General features: G+C 42.6%; 1 long non-coding RNA gene across 2 annotated transcripts in view; it reads right to left on the bottom strand.

Moving 5' to 3' along the window:
* Positions 1 to 1,524: 1,524 nt before the first annotated feature.
* The window catches only part of LOC133754274 (uncharacterized), a 303,902-nt gene continuing 284,626 nt past the window's right edge, over positions 1,525 to 20,800 (bottom strand). For both annotated transcript variants that reach the window (XR_009865178.1, XR_009865177.1), the window contains exon 5: positions 1,525 to 1,849. This is a non-coding gene — a long non-coding RNA (uncharacterized LOC133754274). The remainder of the gene's footprint in view (positions 1,850 to 20,800) is intronic.

Here is a 20,800-nt window from a genome sequence, read left to right as displayed (position 1 = left end):
GGCAAAGGAGAAAGCATATAAGAAAAAAAGAGAAAAGGAGAGAAGGCAAAGTTCAGTGTTTATTCAGTTGTATTTAAATAGATAAAAAGCTAATATAGATGTTTATTTAATAGACTGAATTACTATTTCTCTCATTTTAGATCTAATTCTGAAAATTAGATAATTACGTGTACTTAGGTGTATATATTTTCACACGCACAATAACTTGGAACAATACCAGGCCACCAAATTTACTCAATTCTCCTTGCATTGCTAATCACTGATGCCTTCTATGTGAACATGCTGCTCTTTCTTTTCTAAAATGATAGTCTGGTGAATGTAAAATAGCATCTGAATCCTTTAACTTGCCTTAATCCTCTTAGTACACTTTCTTTTTTAATTGAAGTTCTCAGCCAGCAGCCAGCACCACAGCTCACTTAGCTAATCCTCCCCCTGAAGCACCAGCACCCCGGGTTCCAGTCCCTGTTGGTGAGGCGGATTCTGTATCAGTTGCTCAAAAGTCTCTTCATTTCAGCTTTTCTCAATTAATTTTTTTAAGTATTGAATTTCTTTTTTTTAAAGATTTATTTACTGAATTCTACAAAAGATTCAAAGAGGAAGTAGCTACAGTATTCTTCAAACTATTCCAAAATATGCAACAGGATGAAGTCTGCCAAACTCTTTTTATGAGGGCAGCATTACTTTTATACCAAAAGCAAAAATATGACATGAAAAGAAAACTATAGACCTATATCCTTAATGACCATAGATGCAAAGATTCTTAACAAAATACTAGCAAATTGAATCCAAAACCACATCAAAAAGATCAAGTGGCACTTATCCCAGAACTGCAAGAGTGGTTCAACGTTCACAAGTCAATAGACATGATAAATCACATCAACAGAATAAAGAACAAATACCGTATGTTCATCACAATAGATGCAGAGGAAGCATTTGATAACATTCAACACCTCTTCATGTGGTTACTATCCTCACCCTGTCTTTTATGACCTTGTCTAAATATGATCAGAGTCGGCGAACTTGGAAGGCTTCCATAGCCTTGGCAACTCATGACGACAGCCTAGGGTGGTTACTGGCGCCATAAACTAGAGTGTCAATTTGCTGGGTCAACAACAGGAGACACTGTGCACTTGCTCCTCATGTGGGATCTCTGTGCTTAATGTGCTGTACATTGTGATTTAATGCTATAACTAGTACTCAAACAGTATGTTTCACTTTGTGTTTCTATGTGGGTGCAAACTGTTGAAATCTTTACTTAATGTATACTAAATTGATCTTCCTTATATAAAGAGAATTGAAAATGAATCTTGATGTGAATGGAAGGGGAGAGGGAGCGGGAGAGGGGAGGGTTGCAGGTTGGAGGGAAGTTATGGGAGGGGGAAGCCATTGTAATCCATAAGCTGTACATTGGAAATTTATATTCATTAAATAAAAGTTTAAAAAAAAAACAAGCTGTTGCAGTTGATTTCTCAACAATGTTGCAGTGGGTTCATTTCTGAGAGGAGCAGCGTGGTAGGGGCAAGAGGCACAGAGTCACCACACAGACCCCGGGGAGTCAGGTGAAAGCAGGCTTGAGGCGAGCAGCCCGCAGACTTGTTTACTTCAGGTGGTACAACAGCTTATATAGCCAAGACCAGCCAATCCTGTCAAGGGGCGGTCTATGCCCCAACCAATCACAGTTTGCCAGGTGGTTTCCAAAGCCATCCAATCACAGTTTGCAGGCAGTTTCCAAAGCCATCCAATCACAGCCTGTTGCCAGGCAGTTTCCAAAGCCATTCCTGAGTAACTGATGCTTGCTTGCCAGTGGCCACCTTGGCATGGCCTTCTCATTCCACCACAACAAGCAATGCTGGCAAAAGAAGATTCAAATTAGATCCATATCTCTCATCATATACAAAAATCGACTCTAGATGGATCAAAGACCTAAGTTTAAAACCTGAGACTATGAGGTCACTGGAAGAAAACGTAGGGGAAACACTTCAAGGCATTTGTGTAGGGGACAACTTCTTGGACAAGAACCCCAAAGCACAAGCAACAAAAGCAAAACTAAACAAATGGGACGATATCAAACTCAGAAGCTTTGGCACAGCAAAAGGAACAATCAGTATAGTGAAGAGACATCCAAAAGAGTGGAAAAAGAAATTTGCAGACCACCTACCTACAAAGATTTAATTTCTCAAATATATCAGCAATTTAAAAAAACTCAGCAACAAAAACCAACTAATCCAATTGAGAAATGGGCAAAATATTTCAATAGTTCTCAAAAGAAGAAATATAAATATCCAATAAATATACGAAAAAATGCACATTATCACTAGGCATCAGGAAAATGCAAATCAAAACCACAATGAGACATCACCTCACCCTGTCAGAATGACTAAAATGCAAAATGCAGAGAGTTACAAATGGTGGAGAGAGTGTGGAGAAAGAAGAACACTTACACACTCTTGGTAGGAATGTAAATTACTGCAGCCACTGTGGAAAAAAGTGTGGAAATTTCTTAAAACACTATAAATAGATCTGCTGTATTTTCCAGAAATCCCACTACTGGATACATACCTAAAAGACTTGAACAAATTGTGTCAAAGAGATACCTGTGTCCCTTGTTAATAGCAGAACTATTCACAATAGCCAAAATCTGGAATTAACCAAGGTGTACATCATCAGATGAGTAAAGACAATGTGGTATATATACACAATATGGTAGAGATACAAAATGTGGTATATATATATATATATATATATATATATACACAATGGGATATTGTTCAACTATAAAAATGATGAAATTCTACCATTTGCAGCAAAATAGATGCAGCTAGAGGACATCATGTTGAGTGAAATAAGCTGGACCCAGAAAGACAAATGTGTCATGTTCTCCCTTGTATGTGGAAGCTAAAATTAAAAAATAAACAAAAAAGAGATATCTTTGTATATCAGTATCACTACACATGTAGTTTTGTAAAACTTTGTTTTATACCTTTGTCAAACCAATGGTCAAGAATGCTATACCACTATAATGATCTGTGTGACTACTCATTTTTCCATTCAATTATTATTTATAGTTTTCTATATTGCCACTAAACTAGGGTATTTTTGCTTTTTACTCATTAAACTTCTTGTTCTGTGAAGTATTAAGACTTTTTACTGTAATGTAACTTAAAAATGTAAATTTATAATATGTTATCTGAGAAACTAAAGAAAAAAAGAAAGGGAGGAGAAAGGAGGGAAGGAAGGAGAGGGAGAAGGGAGAAAGGGAATATCATTATGTTCTTGCAGTTGTATCTTCAAAGTACATTGAATATGTTAAGACTAATTAAAAATTAAAAAAAAAAGACAGGGAGATAACTCCAATCCACTGTTTCATACCCCAATATCTTGCAACAGCATGGGAGGGTTCAGGCCAACACCAGAAGCCGGAAACCCAATTCAGGTCTCCACATGCAGGTGGCAGGGACCTAAGTACTTGAGCCATCACTTGCTGCCTCTCAAGGCATGCATTGGCAGGAAGCTGGAATTGTAAGCAGAGCCAAGATTTTTACCTAAGCTCTTTAATATTGAATGAATGTGGGTGTTCCAGGAAGCATCTTAACAATTTGACAAATGCTCATCCCTGTTCTCTTTCTGTTTCTTTATTTCACTTGGAGATAGCTGGAAACTAGAGGGGTCCCCACTACCAGCAGGATTGCAGCATCTTATTGCTAGTTTGAGAACACTAGTTTGAGAACACGATTAGTAGTTGCTACATGTGGTGGCAGTTCTCTGTACTGTAGGCCTGAGTGTTCACTTTTTTTTTTTAATATTTATTTATTTGAAAAGCAGAGAGAGAGGGGGAGACAGAGAACAAGATCTTATATTCACAGGTTCATTCCTTAAAAGAGCATAATGCCCAGGGCTGAGCCAGGCTGAAGCTAAGAGCCTGCGTCTCCAAAAATGGGTGATGGGCTCCACTGCTCTCCCAGGCACATCAGCAGGGAGCTGGATTGGAAGTGGAGCAGTCAGAACTCTAACCCATGCTCCAATATCAGATGCTGGTAGCAAAGGTAGCAGCTTAATGGGCCGTGGCACAACAGCAGCCCCTCACTTTATTGATATTAATTTAATTAAATTGTCTTGGGAATATAAACACAAGGGAAGAATTGGTCTCAGCAGTGTTTGCTTTCACATAATCTAATCCAACAGGACTTTTCCGGTTACCCTGAGTATGTTCATTTTCCAGGGCTCCCTCCTCCATAAAAAATATGTTGAAAATTGTTTTACAACTGCTTCAATATGAATATGAGTTTTCTATTTTATTCCTTTGGTTTTGAAACAGATTAAAACATTTTCTAAATGTTTTCCAAATTGGTTTCTAAAAGCACCATAGCTCCCCTCTACTGTGACTACTGTGCCCATTGAATAAATTGATCTCATTAATGGAGTATGAAGTTTGTGGCTATTTCTGTCCTTGTCTTTGCTGCTGCCATCTTTTGCCTGCCTGGATTCCAACTACTCCCATTATCTTCTCCCAAGGCCATGCTCTAGGAGCCTGTACTATATTGTCCAAAATTCATGTCCACCTCAATCCTCAGAATGTGACCTTACTTAGAAATAGGGCCTTAGCAGATGTAACTAGTTAAGTTTAGGTGGGCATCCTGAACTATGTTAGGCCAAAAACCCTAAGAAGGTTTGTGTCCTTAAAAGAAGAGGAGAGAACACAAGAGGAACAGAGACAGGAGCAGTAGTGGAGAGATGCAACCATTAGCCATGGCATGGCAAAGATTGCTGGTAACTATCAGATGGAAACCAAACACTTCACACTCCAGCAATTCTGAATACACAAAGTCATCTTCTTACAAGTTCCTACTTTCACTAATGGTGCAAATTTATTATCTGGAATTTAGGAGACATTGAACAGGGTCTTCTTGGGGAGCATGGATCAGCTTTTCCTTTTCCTTTTTATCTCTTTCCTTTCCTTAAACTTCTTTGGCAAATAAGCAGTAAGCATTTTGGAAAACAAGTCATATTTTCTGAAGAACATCTTATACAAATGCCATTAGAAAATATAAAAAAAAAAAGATAAAATGTAGACATAGTAGTAGTTACCTTTCAGGAGTTCCTCTTTTCCCCAGCAATTTGGTATGGTCTTGTCGGGGAGGCTGAATCCAGAAAGGCCCAGAGGAACTTCCTGAGCCTGCCTCCAGTTTGAAAACCTGTCTTTAAGATTCAAATCCCTGGTGGTAAACACCCTAGCCCCAGGGCACTGTTGCCAAAGGATCATTGAGGTGGTATAATAGGATTGACTAAAACACTTTTTGCATCACATTATCCCACTCCTTGGCCATATCCTATCTGTGTGCTCTGTACTACAGCTATATAAACACCTCCCTTTTAGAATAAAGTGAGATCCAGCTTCCACTGGACTCCCCACTGCATCTGATTTTCCCCTGGGGTTTGGGAGGCTGAGTGGCAGGTGGCACACTTCCCCTCCTCAGCCAAGGCAAGCTGTAGGCAGCCTGCCTAAATCTCTGACAGTGACCAGGAAGAGTCACCGCATGGTCTGAAATAGGGGGCCTGTTGTACATTTAATTTGATAGAGTCTAATCTTAAAAATGAGAAAAAAACCCAGATTATATATATTTATGCACTGTGACCTGAGGCTTCCATTTAAATATGCATGATGCCAACAAGGTAATTTTGACAAGCTCTTAAACATCGTTTTTATAATATTTTATGAAACAGGCTTAAAAGAGTATTTGTGATGAATCACTGATGAGGAAACTAAAGCCCAGATATGTGAAATTATTTAGTTAAAACTGCGAAGGAAATTGTATAAACAACCCAAGGTCCCACTGGATTACTGCACAGTGAGTTCTGAGGCTGGAGGCGGTTTCCCAGCTGGATTCACAGGAAGAGCAAATGCTTTCCATTAGGATGGTTCAGGCTTGTGACACCCAAGTTTCCATTTACATCTGAAGTCACAGATAGTCAAGGGCTGACCCAGCTGCTCATAGTAAAAGTGTGTGGGCTAAATGAAGGGTTGCTATTGAAGAAATATTAAAGATAGTAGACCCCCCATCCCTATTTCGTAAGTTTTACTTTTTGATTTTACCCTTCATTTTTAGAGCAACCTTTGACCTGCTTTCTAATTTCTGGCTCAAAGGGGGTCGAGGCCTGCTTCTACTGACCAGGCATAATGGAGCCAAGGCAGGAAGAGATAACATTGGAATGTGGAAAATGGCCCACCAAAACCTGTCTACCTCTACAGGTGCCCAGTTTTGAAACACAGGAGCAGCCTCCTCTCTGTTCTTCCTGTCTGTTCCTAAAATGTTTAACTTAGGATTTATTCAGCCTTGGGAAATGTATGGTGAGAGTGACCCCTGCCCTACCCTGTTGTAAATCTTGTCTTTGCCTGATGTTATCTGTACTTTGCATATGTATACCTTGTCACCTTGTGCTTGTAAAAGGCCCTTACCTCCTTTGTGAACCTAATGGATTAGCTTGAAAGGCCCCAAGTAACTATAAAAAGCTGATGTAAATTGTACTTAGGGTCCCTCACTCACATTCCTGACACTGTGACCCCAGCATGCTGGGAATAAAATACTCTACTTGCTTTTTGCATAAGAGCCTGTCTCTTGGTGTGTTCTCTGCTCTGGCATGGCCATAATACTATCCAAATGATTACAGCATGGCTGTGTCAAACTCTGAACAATAATATTTCTTTTTTTTTTTTTTTTGACAGGCAGAGTGGACAGTGAGAGAGAGACAGAGAGAAAGGTCCTCCTTTTGCCGTTGGTTCACCCTCCAATGGCCGCCGCGGTATGTGCGCTGCGGCCGGCGCACCGCGCTGATCTGATGGCAGGAGCCAGGCGCCTATCCTGGTCTCCCATGGGGTGCAGGGCCCAAGGACTTGGGCCATCCTCCACTGCACTCCCTGGCCACAGCAGAGAGCTGGCCTGGAAGAGGGGCAACCGGGACAGGATCGGTGCCCCGACTGGGACTAGAACCCAGTGTGCTGGCGCCGCAAGGTGGAGGATTAGCCTAGTGAGCCGTGGCACCAGCCTGAACAATATTTCAATAGCACAGGAAATGTTTTTGTTTCTCCCCATATAAGCTGTGCAGTGGCCTCAGATGGGCTGTGCTCTGTAGCATATTTTCCATATTTTCTTTTTCCCTCAGTGAAATGCCCAACATACTAGGAGTTGAAAGAATTTCAGTTGTTCTATAGCCTGTCTTGTGGTTCTTGGTACCTCAATTGATAATATCGTCACAGAGGGAAGCAAATGGGTTTGCAGACCTAACAAACAATCCACAGTCACTGTGATAATGGGAGAAGTGCACAGGCTTTCTTCCTACTGCAAAGAGTCCAGTTTCTTCATCTTTGGAGTATAATTCACTGAGATTTTCCTCCAGCAATGTGATCTGCTGACTTTATTTGTACTTTCTCTGTGGTCGTCCGGTCATATTTAATTGTTACATTCAAAGTAAAGGTCATTGTGTTAATTGTTGATTGAGGTTGATGTTTTTCTGGCCAGTCATTCTCCCTGCTTGTTGGGCAGACTGTCCTGGAGAAAGGATGAAGTATGCCTTTGAAAAGGTGGTAGAGACCAGGAGTCCGTGAGTCCCATATATCCTCCATTGTTGCCTGGACATATTTCTCTTCCTCTTATCACTTCCCCACACCTCTATTTTGTTCCTCCCACTAATTGTCATTCAGTCCCACTTGGGAGTCCTGTTCTTACTTCAAATTCATCATGTTCTCATCATTTCACCTCAGACCACAATTTCCATTCCATTTCGAGTAATTTCCATTTCACACACCCTGAGTCACAGTGGTGTCAGGTGGCTTGCAGTTTATTCCATGCTACAGTAATCTCTTCAACTCTTTTTACTTTTTAATATTCTACTTCCTACATGGAATGCCATCTTTCAGTATTTTGCCCATTGAAGTTCCACTTCTCCTTGAAGAGGTCACACATCATTTCTATAGAAGTTTTCTCTAGCTTGTCAAGGAAGTGTTAATTTTTGCTTCCTTTTCTAGCACTTTAAATTTCCTTACCTAAAATAGGTGTTATGTTGTAATTACTTATTTACCCATCCATCTTTCTCGTAGACTGTGTACATAGGGATGACATTTTGATCTCTACATTTCAGTGTCTAGCACAGTACATACTAAAAATTTTAGAAATGTTTGCTTAGTGAACTTTAGGCTTTGGTAACTTTATTAAATGGTTGCCATTAAATAAACAGATTAGTTTATATAACTCCAGATATTCATTCATTCATTGATCTATTTCTTCACATAAATATATATCTAGCCACTATTATATACTAATCATGACACATGGAAATATTTTAGTAAAACAATTATATAATGAAAAGAAGATTTGAAAGGTGTCACAAATGACAGGCATTTGAGGCAGGTGGTGATGATGGAGCTGAGTGCTGCTGCTGCTGCTACTAAGGAATTATCTTGGGAACAAAGCAAATGAAGAGCCTTCTCAAAGGCCCTGCTTTGGGAGGGAGATAGGCAAGGTCCTGAAAGACAGGATGTGTGTCTAGAGCAGAGAGAGCAAGTGGACTTGTGATTGGAAGAAAAAGCCTGTGCCTCAGAGCATCTACATATTCCCAGGCCCTTTTAAGAAACTTTTTTTTTTATCCCAGATACAGTGGAAACGTAGTGAAAGCTGAGTGATTGTAGAGGATATGGTATATTTTGTGGGGACCTGTACTGGCCAAATGATAATTTGCTCCCTTGTTGTGTTTTGTTTTGCCTATGTAAGCTTCTTCATAGAGGAACTATGTCTTACATTTCTTAGAGTTCCTGGTACCTGGCATTAAGTACTAAATAGAGTAGGTAGCTATGAGATGTGTGCCACTTCATTTATTTCAGGTTCCTGAGAATGAGAATTTATGTAAATACACTTAGATAGAAACTGAGTTAACCAAATCTTTTAGGTGGCTTAAAATGAGATATCAAGTTTGTTAAAATAGTGAGAAATGTATATAAGGTAAATGGACCACTGGTGAACCACTAGTAACGGAATGGATGAAGGTTGTTTCATAAGTGTTGGGAAGCTAATTGCCAGGATTAATTTCAGATAAGCCTGCATCCCGTGTTCAATAAAGTTGTTTTATTCCTCATGATACTTGAAGTTTTATGTTACAGAATCCTTAGCAGGCCTTAAAAAGTTGTTTGATCTTTAAAAGTCCTTTTTGAAAATTTAAACTCAATGGAATCTTTTTCTTAAAGCTTTTTTTTTCCTTTTTTTTCACAGTCAGAATGGATAGTGAGAGTGAGAGAGACAGAGAGAAAGGTCTTCCTTTGCTGTTGGTTCACCCTCCAATGGCCGCCGTGGCCAGCGTGCTGCGGCCGGTGCACCACGCTGATCCGATGGCAGGAGCCAGGTGCTTCTCCTGGTCTTCCATGGGGTGCAGGGCCCAAGCACTTGGGCCATCCTCCACTGCACTCCCTGGCCACAGCAGAGAGCTGGCCTGGAAGAGGGGCAACTGGGACAGAATCTGGTGCCCCGACCAGGACTAGAACCCAGTGTGCCAGCACTGCAAGGTGGAGGATTAGCCTAGTGAGCCGTGGCACGGGCCCCTCAATGGAATCTTAAAGATGTGTTTGTCAAGTGACATCTTTGGAATTTTTTGATGGGCTCCAGATATTAAGGAAATACACATACTTGAGTTTGAGCATAGGCATCTTTGATGTGGAAGTGAAGCATATTTGCACTGCACACCAAATGGGAGACTTTCCTTATTTCCTCTTAGTAACTTCTCCACTCTGTCCTGTAGACTTCCACAACATAGTTTGCAAACTCACTCATTGTACCTGTTTGAAAGAATTGGTAACTAGGGCATGATTTGTATTGAAATATTTGTAAAATCAGTAAAACGGTTTCTTTAGTAAGTGTAACTACTTTATTTCCTCACACGTTCACAAGAGATGTTATGGATCTTATTTGGGAATTCAATAGGTTAAAGAATCACCATCCAGGAAGAAGCATCTAATTATTTCAGCCACCACCCTAGCCAAAGACGGATCTGTCCAGTTTTTACTTCTTCCTCTGAGAGTTGCTCATCTCAGATCTGGTGAATGTCTAATGGAGTATAAGCCAGTAGTCAGCAAATTACAGGTCAAATATGGCCAGCAGCATTTTTCTGTAAATAGATTTTATCAGACTTAGCCTTGTCATTGGTGTGAGTGCTGTCCTTGCTGCTTTTGTTTTACCACAGTAGAGTTAGTTGCAGCTAATACTGTATTGCCAACAGAACAAAAACCACCTTCTCTCTGTCCCTCTACAGCAAAATTTTGCTACTCCTAGTCTATGATACATTTCTATATGATCTTTGGCCATTAATTAGCCTTGAACTCCTTGAATAAATTATATCTATCAGCCTTGCCCCACCCCCTAACCTTATATATTAAAGGAAATTTTTTTAAAAGATTTATTTTATTTATTTGAAAGATAGAATTACAGAGAGAGGTAGAGAAAAAGAGAAGTCTTCCATCCCCTGGTTCACTCCCCAGATGGCTGCAATGGCCCGAGCTGAGTCGATCTGAAGTCAGGAGCCAGGAGCTTCGTCTGAGGCTCCCACATGGGAGCAGGAGCCCAAGTACTTGGGCCATCTTCCACAGCCTTTCCAGACCACAGCACACAGCTGGATTAGAAGTGGAGTAGCCAGGACTTGAACCAGCACCCATATGGGATGCCAACACTTCAGGCCAGGGCTTTAACCTGCTGTGCCACAGCAGCAGCCCCAAAGGAAATTTTCAACCATTAGAAACCAGGCAGGGCCTAATTTCTTATTGGGACAAATTTGGATTTAATTTTGGCAATATCTTCATCAACAGGGCAAACTCTGACCTTGATGTGCTGCAGAGTAGCTTCAGTTCTCATTCCTACAGTATAAGCATGAGAAGAGATCATTGCAAGTTTGGCTTCCATGAAAAATTTTCTTTTTTTAATAAATGTATTTATTTTCATTATATTTGTAAGACAGAGATGAGAGAGCGAGAGAGTGAATGAGTGATAATGTTGTATCTGCTTGCTCACTCCCCAAATGCCCATAACAGCCAGGGCCCAGCCTGGCTGAAGCCAGGAGCATGGAACTCAATCTGTATCTCCCACATGGTGGCAGGGCCTCATGTACTTGAGTGGTCATCTGCTACCTCCCAAGGTACACATTTTCAGGAAGCTGGAATTGGAAGTGAATTTGAGACTTGAACTCTTCATATGGGATGTGAACATCCCAAGCAGTATGTTAACCACTGTGACAAATGCCCACAAACAACCCCTACCCACTGAGATAAGTTTTAGACTTAATGATTTCCCAAAACTATTTCCAAGGATTCCCCTGTGTCAGGAGCTTGGCACAAAGACCAAGGAATAGCTAAGCCAGCCTGCTTGAGATAGTTGTAATCTCCACTCATTTCAGCAGGCACATTCCATTTTACAATTTGGTACTACATGAAAAAGGACGCATTTGGGAAGCAAATGTAAACTGTACTTTGTATTATTTGTGTCCTTGTTGGACTGCTCTTGGTTGACTTTCCCTACATATGTAAATATGGGGAACCCCTGGAATCTAACTCTGTCTTTAAAAATTCATATATCAAATTCCTTATTTTATCCTTGGAAAGGGTTTGGAAGAAATAATCTTGGCTAGTTTCCTAATATACAAACCAGAGTCTGCAAATATGGAAAAAGATTCTCACCACTATGATCCCTGCCCACCTGTCTCCTGTCAGATATTGATATAGGAAATGACCCCTAAAATCTATGTGAAAATGTGGCCCCTAAAAGTTCCTCAGAATTCAAGTCTGGTGTGCCTCATATATAAACAGAATTCAGGGTGCCAGATGATATCACCATATGCTTATTAATAAATTATCAATATTAATAAGCTAAAAGGATTCTTGCCTAATATTTAGAGAAGAATCCTAAATACTGGCATAAATACACAAGGCAGTATGGTACACTTTAGACTTTTATTTAGTGAGAAAATGCATAGGAGAGTGAGAGCTTTATCTAAGAGAGAGAGGGGTAAATCTGGGGTCATACCAAGTACCAGGAACCATCCACATGAAGGAGCACATAGGCCAGGAAGCCTAGGGTTGCTGACCTGAAGGCCATGCACCCTGGAGGTGCAGGGCTACAGCCAGCCCCCTCTTGGCTAGAGGCCAGGGCAAAGAAGAGGGGTGGACACAACCATGTCCCAGGCTTTTAATCCACTCTCAGAGAGGAGTGGTTAATTAACATGATTGGCTGGTGGGCACCCAGGTGTAGCCAGGTAGGGGCATGAGGTCACACAGGGGCAGGGTGGAGGCGTGGTCTTTCAGCTCACAAACTGAATCGATTTTAACCTGTATGCCTCCCTACTTCATCCCCCCCCCCCACCCAGAGACTCCATCCCTTAATCCTAAGGGAAGTTGATGGAAGTTGAATCGTCTCTTCTGTAACTGCTTCCTGCTTATGAGGGGCGTAGTGCAGGCCCTGCCTATCCAGGGTCTGGAAGTCTCTGCCTATCCTATCTAACAAATTTGTTTTGTGAGCTGGAGTAGTCTCAGTCATTGCCAATGTCTGTGTCTCCTGCATGGTCCGTTATTCCCAAAAGTTGAGTTCTGAAATATATAAGTTTGTTAATTAGTATAAACCAATCATAAGTGGGGTGCCCCTTTAGATGAAAACAACGTATCTTTCAGATTCCCAGATAGTGGGTAGTGATAGGGTACCCTTATGTAGATTATAAACCCATTTAGCTTGAGCATAGGGAATTATAATAGAAGAAACCATTAGGTAGCTTTATCATCAATAACCATTCCCAGAGATAATCCAGGAAGACAGGTACGGTATGTTTGCCTTAAGGTGACAAAGGCAAAAGCATTTATCCTTTTTGCTTTGAAGTACTTAAGGTTTCTGATTGGCTAATAGAAACTGTCAAGCATGTCTTCTACATGCAACTGTGAAGACTTAAGAGGTAGAAGTTTAATCCTCATTTCACAGAGGTAGTTGTGCTCAATAGCACCTGGTCAGGTCCCTTTTCTTTAAGCTGAAACTGATCTGAAGAGGATCTTATTATGAATGGCTTGCTCAGGAATTTCTGATGTTGGAGTGTTTTGTTAAAAACTCCTGGATTCCTTGGAACACCTTTTGCAGCTCCCCTGTCCAGCACAGTGTGTCTGTGTCAGGGGCTTTTTAAGCAAACATAAGGCTTAGAATCCAAATCCTGGAATCCATAACAACTTTTGTAGCTACCCTTTTCAGAATGGAGTCTTCATTAGGGCATCTTTAAAGCTATACACAAAAGCTTGGAATCTGAATCTTGGAATCCAATTCCACAGGATCCTGTCATCAGTAATTTCCAATCCTGGAGCTTTAGTTAGAAGCTCCTTAGTTTCCTGGAACAACTTTTGCAGTTACCCTTTCCAGTACAGAGTCTGCATCGGGGCCTCTTTAAAGCTATGCACAAAAGCTTAGAATCCATATCTTGGAATCTGAAGTCCGCAGAATTTTGCCATTCTTAGAAACCTCAGTTGCCTTTTAATATCTGACCCTATGTTGAAACATATGATACAGGAATTTCACAGACATGTATCCAAGATCTTACATTTGAGGCACTTAATAAACTTTAATGTAATACCCAAGAATACAGGAAATGGAGCTTGACACTTAGACATAACTAGAACTTATGATGCATAATATAACAAAGTAAATCATTGGAGTCAAGTTTTACCATTAATGTTAATACTGTGGTTCTTTTGACAACAGAGGTTCTGCATGGGAAGTTAGTACACAGTGACTCCTGTTGTTAATTTAACAATTCACACTATTACATGTGACATCAGTTATCAGCCGAGGCTCTTGACATGAGCTGCCCAGGCCATGGGAGCCTTTTGAGTTTCACAAACTCCTTCAGTATTCAGACAAGGCCATAAGCAATGTGGAAGTTCTCTCCTCCCTCCAGAGAAAAGTACATCCTTCTTTGATGGCCACTCTTTTCCACTGGGGTCTCACCCAAGGAGGTTTTCCATGCAGGGACACTTTTTGCATGAGTGTCCTGCCTTTCCATGCCTGAAATGGTCTTGTGGGCTTTTTAGCCAGACCAGAATGCCTTTAGGGCTGATTTTGAGGTCACTGAGTGCTACTTAAAGTGATTGTCACTCTTTGAGTCTGCTGTACTGACTCCTTCCCATGTTGGAGCATTTACTCTACTTTAACTCTATTAGTAGTAAATGCTTAATCCTATTGACATGATCGCTTTAACACTTAATCCCACCTATATGATCACTTTAAAACTTAAGATGTTACCACTACCATCTAGCCCAAGGGGATTTGTGATCGCATAGTAAATTTTAAACTGTACCCTTAGAAGTAAGTTCGCAGGAATGCATGCAGAGCTATACAGCTTAACAGTCTCTCTGTAGGACCTGAGAAAATAACAACAGACACAGCTCTTCATGAGCTTAATTATTATGAATAATTTTACATGGATACATTGTATTAGCTATAATTCCTTATCCCATCTAGTCAAAGTGCCTTCCAATTGTCAAGTGTAGATCTTTCAGGGAATCTCCAAAGGAGTAGATGTAGAACTACTCATAGTTAAATCACCTTGTAACCTGGGGAAATAGGAGGTAAATAGGGCTAACCTTTGGCCCAGTTATATCTCCGATCATCTACCTTAACTGATCATCTGACATCTCAGTGCTACTATGCCCACTATAGAGCTTAATGCATATATATCATACCAAGGAAATATAAACCACCCAGTCTGAGAAATGCCATTCCAGACTGTTAGAATCCCACTCCGGAGGTGAAAATATCAAACTGGAATAAGGGGGATCAACTCTGAAGATAAAAATAACAGACAAAAACAATGAAAATATCATTTAATCCCACTTCAGAGGTGAAAATAATAAATTGGAATAAGGGTAATCTGCTCTGAAGACAAAAATAACAGACTAAAATAATGAAAGTATGATTTAATCCCACTTCAGATGCAAAAATAAAAAACTAGAATAAGTAGGATCCACTCCAAAGGTGAAAATAACAAACTACAATAATGAAAATATGATTTGAAATACATAGCTGTATTAACCAGGAAGGAAGCATGTGGTGGGACATGGGGGCCACCATCTTGGGGCAGAAGTACCAGCCTCCACAACAGGAAGTATAGCATCCTCTATGTTTAAAGCTCCTCCTCCCTGACGCTAACATGTTTCTAAGCAACCAGACCAATTCTCCAACTCGAAATTAGTAATTGAAAGCTTTTACGATAAGGCCCAGGAACAAAGAGAAATGTCTTGGAACTTTTTTTCCTGCTGATACTAGTTAAAAACTTAGAAAAGCACAAAAATTGTCTTTGAAACACACTACAACAAATCTAGAATCCTTAGTTTTTCCTCCATGTAAATCTGTTTTTTCTCTCTTATTACATTGCACTAACAAAAATACCAAAGTCCTTAAAGCCAGAAACTGTGAAAGAAAGCCAATCAGTTCCTTCCTTTTGAAAGCTACCAGCAACAAAAGAAAAGAGAAAGAGAAGGAAAAAAAATCTCGCTTTTCTTTTGAGCCAGTGAGCTGCTCTTCTCCCCTCAGGGCAAGGTGGCTCTGGCCTCATTTCATGTGGTCTACTACTGCACTAGGATCCTCTGCCTGCACTCATCTCAGCCTGCTTTGAGCATTTTACATCTGCTGCTTTAACACTCCAAAGTGCTGCACTGGCAGGCCCACCCCCCCCCCCAGGCTGCCAAGCACTTGTGCAGAGGGAGCCTTGTGTGTCTCCCTGCACATCACCCGCTGGTGCATCTGAGACTGGGAGGCTGGAACCAGGGAACTTATAGGGCCAAGGTCTAGGGCCACTTCATACCACAGGTCTGGCCATCCTATCCCTGCCTTGTGACCAGCACGAGGGCCAAAGAAAGTGACGTGTCCTTCCCCAGTGAAGTCCATGAGCACATCCCACCAAGGGCAGGCACTTTGGACCCCTGTGTTCCCATGGCTGGGCATGCAGGGAAAGCACCAATCCAGATGGGGGAGAGGTAGGATGCAGGCAGATAGGGTCAGAAGCCACAGGAAGTCCTCTCCCACCATTACTGCCTAGTTTTAAAATTTCTTAAAAATCCACATTAGAAGTCCTTTCTTAAAAATTTTACATGTTATATGTCTCTTCAGGGTCACCACATGATATCAGCAATGACCCCCTAAAATCTATGTGGATATCTGGCTCTTTAAAGTTCCCTAGAAGTCAAGTCTGGGGTGCCACATATATTACCAGAATTCAGGGTGCCAGATGATATCGCCATATGCTTATTAATAAATTCCCAATATTAATAAGCCTGAGAGGGTTAATAAGCCTACTGCAGGGAGGAGGGACACTGGGCCAAGGATTGTCCCAAAAACCCAGTAGGCTTGGGCTATCCCTACCCCCACTAGGCCAGCAGACCCTCCTTTGCATGTTCTGGTCTTGACCGCAGCTTTTTCTTCCTGTTTCCTTTAGACCCCAGAGCCAACATCAAGATATCACCAGTTTCCATCACCTGCTGTGTCCAGACCCTCACTGTACGGTGTGTAACAGAGTGGCTGCCAAAGTCAGTCAACTGCTGTCACTGGGGTACCTGCTAGATACTTCCTCTGTGCATTATGTGGCTTCCTCAACTTCTGTGATGAAGACCTCATTCACTGTGACATCTGGCCACTCAAAAACTTGTCCAAGGGCCGGCGCCGCGGCTCACTAGGCTAATCCTCTGCCTTGCGGTGCCGGCACACCGGGTTCTAGTCCCGGTCGGGGCACCGATCCTGTCCCGGTTGCCCCTCTTCCAGGCCAGCTCTCTGCTGTGGCCAGGGAGTGCAGTGGAGGATGGCCCAAGTGCTTGGGCCCTGCACCCCATGGGAGACCAGGAGAAGCACCTGGCTTCTGCCATCGGATCGGCACGGTGCGCCGGCCGCAGCGCGCCTACCGCGGCAGCCATTGGAGAGTGAACCAACGGCAAAGGAAGACCTTTCTCTCTGTCTCTCTCTCACTGTCCACTCTGCCTGTCAAAAAAAAAAAAAACTTGTCCAAGAGGCCAAAAATCAGCCTCTTTGTGTGTGCCATCTCCACTTCTCCCTTCTACTGTCTAACTTAACCATGGTGATTTTTTGCCTGATTTACTGTCCCCCGAACCACCAGCTGGCTCAGTACCACCAGAGCCTATGCCTCCCTTGGCTTCAAAACTCCCAGTGGACCCTTTCCCACCCCAACCTATTGCTACTTGCCCTCCCACACCACATGTACTCAGAGATCAGATCATGATCTCTATCCAGAGATTGCTTTCTCTGTAATGAATAGCCCTGATGGGTTATCAAGAGATATTCCAACAGTCAGTGAAATTGACCATTCAATGCCAGAATCATCCTGGCAGCAGGCCCAGGTCAAGGATGCCAAAGACTTGTCCTCTTCCAACTTAGAACAAGATAGTATCAAGCAAGAGCTTCTTGATGGCCAATCTTCTGATACCTCTTGTACAGAATGTGCATCCAACCTTGTAGAACCCACTAACGCGTTACTCAGCCATGATGATCTGGCACTCTTGGAGAAACAAGTAAGAAAGAGGGGAGATTTCCTGATCCAGAAGGAAAGGGAAAATAAAATGGAACCATTCCTAAAACAACTTAGTTCAGACCACCAACTGAGTGCTTCAGAGAAAATGATAGAGTCAAGTGCTGATAGACAAGAGTCAGCAGTCAGTCCAGACCACCAACTGTATATATATCTGAGCCAAAGTTAGAATCAGATGCTGGTAAGCATGAATCTGCAATCACAGCAGAACAGCCACTAGATACTTCAGAGAAAATCTAGAGTCAAATGCTGACAAGCCAGACACAGAAGTCAGGTCTGACCTCCAACTATATACTTCACAGAAGATGTTAGGGCCAGATGCTGATAACCATGACTCAGCAGACAGGCCAGTGCACCAGTTAAATACTTCAGAGAAAATGTTGGGCTGGCGGGTCAGTGTGGCCACAGGTGCTCGGGTGGCAAACATGCACAGGACTGATGCTGCACCATTGCGTCCCAGCCTGCGGAGGGGCATGTGGGGCCCTTGGTCTGGGTTCTGGTCCATTTCTGGCTGGCAGACCACACTTTCTGGGTGGCACCTGGCTTTGCCCTTGCCCTCACCTTCCTGGTCTGTGGCTGTGGAGTGCCTGTACCCCTTCTTTGTGGGAGAGTGAATTCAGCAAGATGGCTGAGTAGAGCTGCCTGTTGCTCATCCTCTCTGTAGAAGGGCTCGCCACAGAGAGTAAGCGGCTGCATTCTGACTGTATGCTGGGTAGTGGCAGGGGGCAAGTGAGAGCCCCATGGAGCCCAGCAATCCAGCACAGCACCACAGAGAGGACAGCGAGGCTCCCTGGCCAGCGGCTCCCCTGCCTAGGTTGTCCTGGAGACAAGACAAAGATCTCTTAATTAAAGAAAAGGTGAGCTGGAGGTCCCCGTTGCCACTGTGGATAACCACACAGATGCTCCCAGCCCTCAGCACCCTTGACTGCAGCCTGGAGTTTGCATGCCAGAGTTTTAGTGTCAGAGTATGAGTCTGAATCATCTTCCCTCATCGCTCATGACCTCCACTTCTGTAGCTCTGTGCCATCTTGAAACTGGAACCAGTGCTGGACTGCATCGCCCTGTGCAGTCCCACTTTTGAGACTCTGCTGTCATCTCCCCCCTGCTCTCCCCCTACACTCACACAAATGGCTGCAGCAGCATGAGCCCTGCTACTCACAACCTAGGGCTAGCAGAAGAGCTGAAGAAGACACACAGAAAGTGCAGTGCTGTGCCCACCCACAATCAAAGCTAACACATCACAGCAAATCGATACCTTTGTTTTACTCTAGAGAAAAAAAAAACATAAAACTGGAAAAAATTACCAGCACAGATACCAACATAGAGACACCAGAAACATAAAACAGCAAGGAACAATGCTACCTTTAAGGCAGCACATTAAGCTTGTAACAGCACCTCTCAAAGAAGAGGAAGTTAAAGAAATGTCTGACAGGGAATTCTGTGTACAAATCTTAAAGTTGCTCTGTGAGATAGAGGCGAATCTCAGTCAACAGCTTGAACATATGAAAAAGGCGATTCACGATTTGAGTAACGTAGTCAGTGTGGAGAAAGATAACAAAGAAAAGAACCAACTGGAAGTCTTGCAGCTGAAGAACTCAGTGAGCAAAGTAAATTCATTTGAGAGCTACAACAAGAGAATAGATTGTGTAGAAAAAAGGATTTCTAAAGTCAAAGATAGGTCTTCTGAATTAATCCAGTCAGGAAAAGACAAGGAAGAAACATTGAAAAAGTGTAAATAAAGCCTGCAACACCTACAGGACACCATTAAGCAAACAAATATTCACATTTTAGAAATTCTAGAGGGAGAAGAAAGGGAGAAAGGCACAGAAAGCATCTTTTATGAAATAATAGCTGAAAATTTCCCAAGTCTTATAAAAGACACAGACATCCAGATCCAGGAAGCTCAACGAACCCCAAGTAGACACGACCCCAAGAGGTCTTCTCCCAGGCACATCATGATCACGCTGTCCAAAGTCAAAGATAAAGAGAGAATTCTTAAAGCAGAAAGGGGAAAATACCAGGTCACATACAAGGGGATTCCTGTTAGGCTGACGGCAGATTTCTCAACAAAAACCTTGCAGGCCCGGAGAGAGTGGAATGATATATTCAGAGTGCTGAAAGGGAAAAATTACCAGCTGAGAATCCTGTACCCAGTAAGGCTAACCTTGAGACATGAAGGAGAAGTCAGGTCCTTCTCAGATAAGCAGAAACTAAGGGAATTCATCACCACTAGGCCAGCCTTGCAGGAAGTGCTCCAGGAAATCCTACATCTAGAGGCAGTACAGTAACTGCCCTCAGGAAAGCCCACTGACGTGTGCAGTCATTAATAGAGTAATACACAGATGAGCCAGAAAGGGATTGAACATTACCACTGCAGTCACCAAAACACAATGTTTGAAAGTAAGAGAGGAGATTGGAGGGAAATCCAAGATGGCGGAATAGGAAGGGAGCACATTGATATTCTTCGGCAAGACACAGGTTAATAAAAGTGGAGATACTGCAGGGTCAAGGAAGAGTAGGGGAAGAAACAGCAGAGGAAACTCTTCCGGAACTAGTGATTCACAGTGGACCTGCGTGGAGAGCGTGGGAGCCCAAGTTCGGGACACCAGCAGCAGACTCAACGCACCAGCGCTGGAACGCGAGGTGAGCCGAACCTCCATAGCCCGAGACACCAGCGGGCAAGCGGAAAGAGGAGGCTAGAGGGAACGAGGCTTGAAACTCCGTGGGGAAAAGTTCACCAGGCTAACTAGAAGAGAGAGAGGGAAAAAAAAAAGTGACCGAAACGGACACGAGTTTCTCTCTCTCCGCTCACCCCTCAAGGGCGAGCAAGACAAAGAGCAGGCGCCATTTTGGACATACGTCATAAGCAGGGCGACCTCAGGTCTGCACCGGCCCTGAGCCTAGCAGAAAAACCTGACTCTGGGGGGAGGGGTGAAATAACTGGAGATTAGCATCTAACTTGGCAACCCAGTGGGAGACTGCAGGAGAATTGGAGCCCACACCGAGGGCAGCAGAGATTCCCTGTGTGGTCCTTGGGAAAGAGCTTCCAATCTCTGGCTCCTGTGGGTATATCATTTGCCTGCTAACTACCTCCAATTACATTCAGCTGTGCGGAATTACTTCCCTTTTGAATCAACAAAAGAAAGAGACATTTACCACACCTAACCTGGGAGTGTCATCTTGACACACCCTCAACCCTGAGGAACCAAAC

Source organism: Lepus europaeus (assembly GCF_033115175.1).
Source record: "Lepus europaeus isolate LE1 chromosome 12 unlocalized genomic scaffold, mLepTim1.pri SUPER_12_unloc_1, whole genome shotgun sequence".
In the NCBI taxonomy this organism is placed as follows: domain Eukaryota; kingdom Metazoa; phylum Chordata; class Mammalia; order Lagomorpha; family Leporidae; genus Lepus; species Lepus europaeus.
This window is presented reverse-complemented; position numbering and strand designations above follow the sequence as displayed.